This window comes from Arvicanthis niloticus, chromosome 20, assembly GCF_011762505.2.
Source record: "Arvicanthis niloticus isolate mArvNil1 chromosome 20, mArvNil1.pat.X, whole genome shotgun sequence".
NCBI lineage: Eukaryota > Metazoa > Chordata > Mammalia > Rodentia > Muridae > Arvicanthis > Arvicanthis niloticus.
In genome coordinates, this window is record NC_047677.1 from 50,556,403 (window position 1) to 50,565,823 (window position 9,421).

Genomic DNA, 9,421 nt, shown 5'->3' on the forward strand with positions numbered 1-9,421 from the left:
CTGGTTATCCTGGAGCTTGCTATACAATGTACACCAGGCTGGCTTCGAACTCACAGAGATCTGCTTGCCTCTACCCTCCTGAGTGGGTAATTCCTCTTTTGAGAGATTTCTGTTCAGTGCCACGGCCCACTGTTTGATTGGGTTGTCTTCTTGGTGTTTAGTTTTTGAGTTCATGTATATTCTGTATATTAAGCTGTGTCGCGTGTAGAGCTGGCAGATTTTCTTTTATTCTTTAGCCCGGCCCCCTTCACTCTGATAACTGCCCAGAAGTCTTTAAATTCTTCGAGGTCCTTTGTTGACTGGTGGCTTCTTTCGTAGGTGACTAGAGTCCTATTTAGAAAGCGCTTTTCTCTGCCTCTGTCTTCGTTTGTTTGCTTTTTGTCTTTGTTTTCTATTTCTGGATTTTATGTAGTCTTGACTGTCCTGCACTTTTTCTTCTTTTTTTGTTTTTTGAGGGTTTCTCCGTGTAGCCCTGGCTGTCCTGGAACTCACTCTGTAGACCAGGCTGGCCTCGAACTCAGAAATCCACCTGCCTCTGCCTCCCAAGTGCTGGGACTAAAGGTGTGCGCCACCACCGCCCGGCTCAAAGACATTTTTTATTCACTATTTTTGGTGACTATAAGTAAGTGTTTCCACTATGGAAAAGAAAGTTAGCACAGTACATTTTCTTTTCTTTTTTATTTATCTTTATTTTTTTTTAAACTGGATATTTTATTTACAATTCATGTTATCCCCTTACCCCATTTCCCCCCTGCCCTGGAAGCCTCTATCCTATCCCCCTTCCTCCTGCTTCTATGAGGATGTGCCCCCACCCCACCCCCTACCCACAGCACAGTACATTTTCATGACTGGGGAACAGATTTCTGAAGTCATGTTCAATGGTGTCAAAACTTGGAAGAAAAAAAAAAAGTTAAAACAAATAAACAAAAACAACCTGGAGGTTGGAATTCAGTTTTTTATAAAGTCCCTTGTAAAAACAAAACAAAAGGCTGGAGAGATGGCTCAGCACTGACCGCTCTTCCAGAGGTCCTGAGTTCAATTCCCAGCAACTACACGGTAGCTCACAACCATCTGTAATGGGATCTGATGCCCTCTTCTGGTGTGCCTGAAGACAGCGAAAGTGTACTCACATACATAAAATAAATAAATCTAAAAACCAAACCAAACCAAAAAAACCAGAACTGGGCAGTGGTGGTGCACGCCTTTAATCCCAGGCAGATTTCTGAGTTCAAGGCCAGCCTGGTCTACAGAGTAAGTTCCAGGACAGCCAGGGCTACACAGAGAAACTCTATCTCAAAAAGAAAAAAAACAAAAACAAAACAACAAAATAGAAAACCAAACAAAACAAAAAACCCAAAACAGAATAAAAACAAACTTTACAGGGTAGGGCAAATTTTTAAAAAGAAAAGGAAAAAAAAACAACAACAACAACAAAACAAACCAGAGTGATTCATTGCTTCTCTTCAGACTTCTCTTCAGCGTTGTCTCTGGCCTCCCTCACAGAAAGGGCTTCCAGCTTCTCAGCCACCTTTTCAGCATTATCATTTTTGCCTGGTCCTTTCTTTTCTCTCTCTTCAATTTATTCCCTGAGTTCTTCAAACTTTGTTTTGAACTTTTGTACATTCTCAGCGTTTAGGAAGCGGATGGCCAGCGCTCAGGCTTGGGACACTCATCAGCAAAGTCGGCCTGGGTATTCCAGACCCAGGCGCGGTCACTGCCAGCATTGGGCTTCAGCTCCATCATCGGTGTGACAGAGTGGTTGGCGCATGTCTTCAAGGTTTTGTCCCTCCTTATGAGAAGGCGGATGGTCCCTTTCTTCTTATGCTTTAGAAGCTTGACATCTCCAGTGCCTCGCTCCTTCCATTCTGGGAGGTTATTCTCTGAAGCAAACCGGAAGAGCTTTGCACTCTGTCTTAAAAAGTTCCTCTTCATCTTCACCCAGCGTTTTAATTTTTTGCTCAGGAAGAGAAACTATTGGCTCGAACTGGGGTCGTGGCTGGACTCATCTGCATTCTTGTGGAAGTATCATCACGGTTCTCGTGACTGTCTTTGGTGGCCGCGGGGGTGGGGGTGGGGAGGCGACAGCGCTTGAATAACTGTGGGCCTGGCCGAGAGTCTTCCCTCCTGTCTGCTTTTCCCTCTGTTCCTGATCCTAGCACCCACGTTTTTATTGAGGGCTGGGATTAAAGGTATTCCCAAAGAAACTCGGGAGCCTTTTTTAAAGATGGGTCACTTTAAACTCAGCTGGTGTGTAGTTAAGACACGGTCTACAGGTAGGAAGCTCTGGGATAAATCCCAGGCAACAGCAACCACAAAAGAAAAAGAAACTAATGCTCTGATGTGGGGGCTGTGCAGGGGATATCTGGATATCCTTAGTGTGGCCCTTCTTCAGTGTGACCTGGACAGCTTCGGGGGCTGGAGAAGTCAACTCGAAGAAGTCCAGTTAGTTCCTGGACTCTTTAGTCTGCAGTCTGGAGGGACATTTGACATAACCTAGTCTGTCTCCAGGACCCTTGGGAGCTGCAATGCCGGTAATGGCCGCCAGGGGGCAGCAGGAGTAGGAGCCGGTCCAGGTCCAGATCACCTAAGCAGCTGTGAGCTTTGAATGCTCAGGAAGGCAGGGAGTTGTCATCGCCTCTGCCTCTTCATACTGAAGCAGCCAGAGATTTTCCCTTCAGCCCCAAACCTTCTGTTTTGCGGTTTTCACGGGTCCTTATGATCTTCGGTCTGAAACACAACTTCTGAGTGAGATTACACCTCTGGCTCCTCCCCCAGATTGTTACTCAGCACCACGCTCAGACACACACACACAGACAAACACCACACTCAGACACACACACACACACACACACACACACACACACACACACACACAGCACGTGTGATCCCGACCGACACTTGGCATGCTGAGGTGAGGCAGTTGGATCAAGAATTCAAGGTCGGGACTGGAGAGATGACTCAGAGATTGAGAGCATTAACTGCTCTTCCACAGGTCCTGAGTTGAATTCTCAGAAATCATGCAGTGGCCCACAACCATCTATAATGATATCTGGCGCCCTCTTCTGGCGGACAGGCACATATGCAGGCAGAACACTGTGTACATAATAAATAAATTCATGTTAATAAAAAAAAGAGAATTCAAGGTCAACCTGAACTACAAGAAGACATAACAACACAAACAGCATAAATGAATGAACACACACATCATAGACCAGTAGCATCAGGGCCACTCTGTAGGGGGAGTTGTGTCAATTTCTCCCTTCCTTGTGAAATCCCTAAGACCAGTGTCTAGAGTGGGGGACCCTAGAGTCTTGCACTAGGATTTGAAAGGGTTACTACATGCTGTAATTACCCTCAATCTCTTTCTTTACAGAAATCTTATTTCTCTACATTTCTTTTTCATTCTTTTAAAAATTATTTTTATGTATACTGGTATTTTACCTGAATGTATGTCTGTGCGCCACATGCATGGAGTCCCCCAGGGGGTCAGAAGATGGCGCCCTATCCCCTCTGAGATTGCAGTTACAAGTGGGTGAGAGCTGGGAACTGAACCCAGGTCCTCTGGAACAGCAGTAGCATTCTTCACCTCTGAACAATCTCTCCAGCTCCATAATTTTACTCTGAAGTGTCACCATCTTTATTTTTATGCTTGGCTCTCAGTGATTCTTTTCTCTGCAGCCACAGGGCCTCACTCAGGCCTGAGCCACCTAACTACCCTGCAGAGAAGGTTTGAATAGGAGAAGCCCTGGTGCCTCAGGGTCACAGAGTCCAAGAGAAGGAGCTTCCCAATCTGTCCCCACAGTGCTCAGTCTACCCAAACGTCTGATGTCCTCCAGCACCAATGCAGCATTGGTAACATAACCCACACATGGAACATTCCAGATGCCCTGTGTAGGCTTATATTGTCCAAAACCTACTTTAATAAGCTTACTTAAATGTTTTAACCTCTCTTCTAGCTCACCACCCACCAGAGGTAGTAGAAAGAAAAGGTTACTAGGTCAAAGGAGGGTGTGGACCTGTTTAGAAATAGTTCTTTGGGGTGAGTTCAGTCTGCTTTGTCAGGATATCAGCAGTTGAGTTCACAGGAGTCAGCAATGGCAGTTCAATCTAGAAGAAACTCCGAGGTTCTACCAATCAGCCTGAGTCTGCAGAAGCAGGAAGAATCTACTGAAACACCAACAGATATTCTTTGGTTCATTTCTCTCTACAAAGTCATGACAAATGATCAGCAAATAAGGCAAGGCTAACCAATGCCACAGCATCGTCAGTGAAGACCAGCATCAGCAAAGCCCAGCAAAGTCCAACAAAGACCAGCAAATACCAGTAATGAATGGCAAGTGGAACCAATGCCACACAGCATCGTCTGCTGTCTGTTGGGTTTTATTTATACTCTTTCCGAATGTCATGTGTTCTCCAAAAGAACATCTCTCAAGATCTAGTAGAATATCACATGTCCCTTGTCCAGGCCACTTCCAGAAAAACACCACGTGTCTGCTTCAGCAAAAACATCCTTTCATAAGAGAGTTTTCAGAAAAACATCACACGACACCATCGAGTCTCCAAAGAAACCAGAAATTTCCACTTCATGCCTGGTTCTCCTAGATCATCCGGCTATATTGCCAAAGTGCTTCTTGTATGCCACCCATGTCTGTTTTTAACATAGAGTCTGTAATTCCATCTGTATCCCTAATCTTTATTTATTATGATCCTTTGAAATAACAGAAAGCCATTTTCTCCTGACTGGTTTTCAAACATTGGGAATGTGACACACTGACTAGAGTTCTTGTATACCACATGCCACAGGTTTGATTTCTCAATACCTCCAAAAACAGGGTGGTGGCACCCAGTCCGGGATAGTGAGGTGACTCAGGTAGAGGTGCTTGCCACCAAGTCTGACCACCCAGAACCCACATGGAAGGAGAGAACTGTCCCCCCCAAGGTTGTCATCTGACTCCTTTCCCCCAACACACCCACCGCAATGGTGACCTCATTGCATACCGTAATACACATAAAGCAATAGTATGAATACATTGCATGTAAAATAGTTTAATGTTCCTGTGATTATCCTTGCATGGGTTGCCCTTAAATCTGCCTGATGGCTTCTCATCACAATGTGGGTTTTGGACACAGGAAAATTTGCCCACTGGAAAGTCTGGAGGCAAACTGAACACAGCTTATATTTACGTGTCCTTAGACATACGTGTCTTATACACATGTTTACATTTTCTTCAACATGAAACTGTCATAGTTCCATTTTCATTTTTATTGCACTGATGTAATAATTATGTGTAGGGATGTGCATGTCATGATTCTCATGTGAACCTCAGAGGGTAACTTGCAGGAGTCAGGTCTCTCCATTCACCATGTGGCTTCCATGGATCAACCTCAGGAAGCCAAGCTTGGTGGCCAGAACCTTTACCCTCTAAGCCATCTCCATGGTCCTCTTGGAAACCACTGGGTTTGAATGATTCCTTTTGAAAGTTTCTTCATTCCTGGACTTGGCACAAACAGGAGGTTCCCACCATGACATTATAAAAGGCATTTCCTGACAGATAGGTACTAATATTGCCTTAGATGACTCTGGAGAACCAAGCCTTCTTGCCCAGTTCCCACCTGTGGCAGTGTCAGCCAGCTGCCACCTGTGAGAGGCCAAACCTTTTAAATTCAGACTCCATTTTACAGAACTTGAACTCAGACAAACTAACAGGCTGGCACCCACCATTAGTTTCCAAGTTACCTTCTAACAAAACCCGAGCCTAGCTCCAGTCTTTAGGCTAACCCCTAACAAGAACAGCATCTCCTGGTTATTATCCCAACAAGACCTGTGTCTCCAGGTTATTCCCACAACAAACCTGCACCCCCAGGTTACAAGCCAATCCCCTGACTAATGGTCACCAGTGCAGAGGGAAGCAGAAAGTAACATTATAATATGACTTCAGCACCAGCCAATAATGTTAAAAGCCACAGTAACTTCCCAATTAGATGCTTGCACACTCACCCTTCACTTGCTGCTTACTATAAAGCCTTGCCCTGATAGATATTCGGAGCTCCTCATCACCAAAACTGTCCTGCATGACCCAGTGCGTTGGCCTGAGCTAGCTCAAATAAAAAGGCCCTACTGTGATTACATCAGATCGGCTCCTGTCTAGTTTTGGGGGATCGCTAACATTTCCCTGGCACTACACCTGGACGATCCCATATTTGCACTGAGAGCTTGTGTGTGTCACTGTCTGTGTAAGTTACTGTGGTCCGTTGAATAAGATGACCCCCATTTTCTTGGTCATTTGAATACTTATTTCCCAGTTGGTGCTGTTTGGGGAAGCTCAGGAGGTGTGGCCTTGCTGGAGGAAGTATGTCACTGGGAGGCATGGTTGGAGGTGTGAGCTCTCAGCTGTTCCTGCTGCCATGCCTGGTGTTTGCTGTCATGATGTTGATGGACTCTTAACTCTTTGGGACCCTAATCCCCAGATAAACTGTCTATAAGTTTACTTGGACATGATATTTTATCACAGCAACAGAAAAGTAACAAATACAGTTCCCTTTTCTATCACTCTGGCTTAACATCTGACAAGACACAACTTAGGGAGAAAGGGTTTATTCTGGTTTATTGTAGTCCCTAACACTAAATCTGTCAAAGTGGCCGCAGGCCCTTCCTTCCTGTTCCAGCCTATGGGCCACCTCAGTAAAATGTCCCACAGGAGTGGCACACTGCCGGGCAGTGGTGGCGCATGCCTTTAATCCCAGCACTTGGGAGGCAGAGACAGGCGGATTTCTGAGTTCGAGGCCAGCCTGGTCTACCAAGTGAGTTCCAGGACAGCCAAGGCTATACAGAGAAACCCTGTCTCAAAAAACAAACAAACAAACAAACAAACAAACAAACAAACAGTCCCACAGGAGCTGTCCAAAATGGGGACTCCTGTTATGAATGGTGGCTCCACTACATCTCCTCAGCCTGCAGGCATCACAGGAGCTGTCCACGGTGGCGACACCTTCTGTCCTGCTTCAGTCTGCAGTCCTGGTGAAACACTCAGGAGCTGTCCACGATGACATCACCTCTCCAGGCTCCTCCTGTCCCCAGCAGCCTCAAGAAATGGCAGCTCAGCAAAAGCCTCCTGCATCTGAGAAGGACTTCCCACACTAACCCATGGGGCCAATGCCAGGGAAAAGGGGGTGAAAAAAAAAAAGCTAGCAATCCCTGAGTAGGAAAATCTCATGACAGTGATGTGATTCATTGACAGCTCTCTCTCTCTCTCTCTCTCTCTCTCTCTCTCTCTCTCTCTCTCTCTCTCCATATATATAGATATATATATTTTTTCCGCTTGGAAGAGCCTCTCTGGAAGGATAACCAGGTAAGTGATGGGGATTTCCTCTTTGGGCTTGCAGGAACAATAGAGATGCATCTGGCAGGATCCAGATGAAACAGATATCTAGGAAAGAGAGCTAAGGAGCCCTCTTGGGTTTGGAGGAGCTCTAGAGAAATGCAGACTAGTGTGATAGAATGATATGAATAGAAAGAGATTTCAGAAGAGCGGACAGCTTAGTTGTAGAATCAGGCTTGTAAAAAAAAGATATCTCATATAAGTTTTAAAAAATGTTTCCTTGCTGAGCTGGCAGATTTTACCTCAGCTTATGCTTCAATATCTTTAGTGCTAGAGATATTAGTTAATTTAAATGGTTACAGGCCTATGAGCAGGACTTTGGTCTCCTACAATACAGAGCCATCCACAATGCAGAGCAACAACAGGCTTATGAAACAGGACTTTAAGGCAGACTATGCTGATTACCGCATCCATCATTCCCAAGTCAGGGCTGCAAGCCACAGGTTCACTGAGCTGGGAACAGAGATTAAGAGACTTCAGAGAGTTAACTCCAGAACACAAGCTGCTAAAAGATAAGATAGTCCAGGAGTATAAAGGGTTCAGGGGCGCAGTACCCAAGTTCAGGAGAGAGAAGCATCCTTGTTCTGGAAGTGGAAACTTCTGGTTCCTTCAGAAAGTCAGTTGTGGCAAATGATGTTTTATAAGCAGACACAGGTGAAAAAAACTGTTTTGCTAAAGCAGACACGTGAAAGTACACATGGTGTTTATAAAGAATATAAATAAAACCCAGCAGACAGTAGACGAGGCTGCATGGTATTGGTCAACCTTACCATTGTTTATTGGTCATTGTTTCTCCTGACTCCATAGAGAGAAATGCACCAAAACTCTTCTGGTGATGTTCTGGCTGTTTCTTGCTGCTTCTGCAGACTTGGGAGGATTGGCAGAGTGAAGTGGAAGTTTCTGGATATGTCAGCTGATACAGACTCAAGTGGAGTTTTGCTCAAACTCATGTGGTGTTTTACTGAGGCAAGACTTATGTGAGGACATGTGATGTTTGGAGGGAGTATAATAGGACACAGTGGACAGTGATGGCGGGCTTGCATAGCTGGCTTTGCAATGCTACCTTGGTTTCCTGTCTTCATCTTCACTGATCTTTGCTTTGTTGAGAGAGTCATGGCAGAGAACTTCTCCTGGTGTCCCTGCTGGTCCTGGTCATTCCTGCTGACTCATGCCAATTTGATGGAGGCCTGGCTGTTCCTGCTGGGTTGTGCCCCAGCTGATGATTCGTGTTTGCTATCCAGACACTACTGACCTGGACTGCTGGTATCCTGTCAGTTGGAGATTGAAATCACCCCAAGGCACTACTTCTAAACAGCAAACAGCTGAGCCTCCCTGCTTCTTCTAGATTGACCCGCTGTTGCTGATTCTTGTGAACTGAATTGCTGATATCCTGACAACACAAACTGGATTTGCTGCAAAGAACCATTTCTAAACAGGTCTGCTTCTCCCCCATCCCAATAACCTTTCTTTTCCACTACTTCCTGTGGGTGGTGGGCTAGAAGGGAGGTTAAGCATCTAAGATCCCCTATTAAAAATAGGTTTTGAAAATCTAAGTCAATAATCTCAGCTGTGGATTTGCTCCTGAGAGTTCAACAGAAAATCACATCCTATACCTAGAAACCCTGGAAAGAAGGAGAAGCAGAAACCACAACAGTAGCATGGCTACAGGGAGCGCCCAGGGCAGCTTCAAGACTGCATCATTAGTAGCTAAAACAAAAGGATGGGAGGAAATGTAGTGACATATCTTGTGCACCCGGCACATTGAAGGATCCCCACTGGGTTCTCTGATCTTTAGACCTAGTGACTCATAATCCTGGAAACAGGAATCAGGGTCTCGGGTATAGGATGTGATGTCTGTTCATCTCTCATCCCTGTGTCCTTGTGATCACAGACTCTCAGCATGTGCTTCATAGTGATGGAGGGAGCAGAGACCGGAGGTGACACAGCCCAGGAGTGACCCCATCAAAGATAACAATGGACTGAGCCCACCTAGGCACAGCCTCATCCTGTTCCAAGAGATACACACAGCATAGTGACACAGA

The 9,421-nt window shown here is 45.5% G+C and overlaps 1 pseudogene; it reads right to left on the bottom strand.

The window, feature by feature from the left end:
• Positions 1 to 1,450: 1,450 nt before the first annotated feature.
• LOC117724271 (ran-specific GTPase-activating protein pseudogene) lies at positions 1,451 to 6,074 on the bottom strand (annotated as a pseudogene).
• Between the last annotated feature and the right edge of the window lie 3,347 nt (positions 6,075 to 9,421).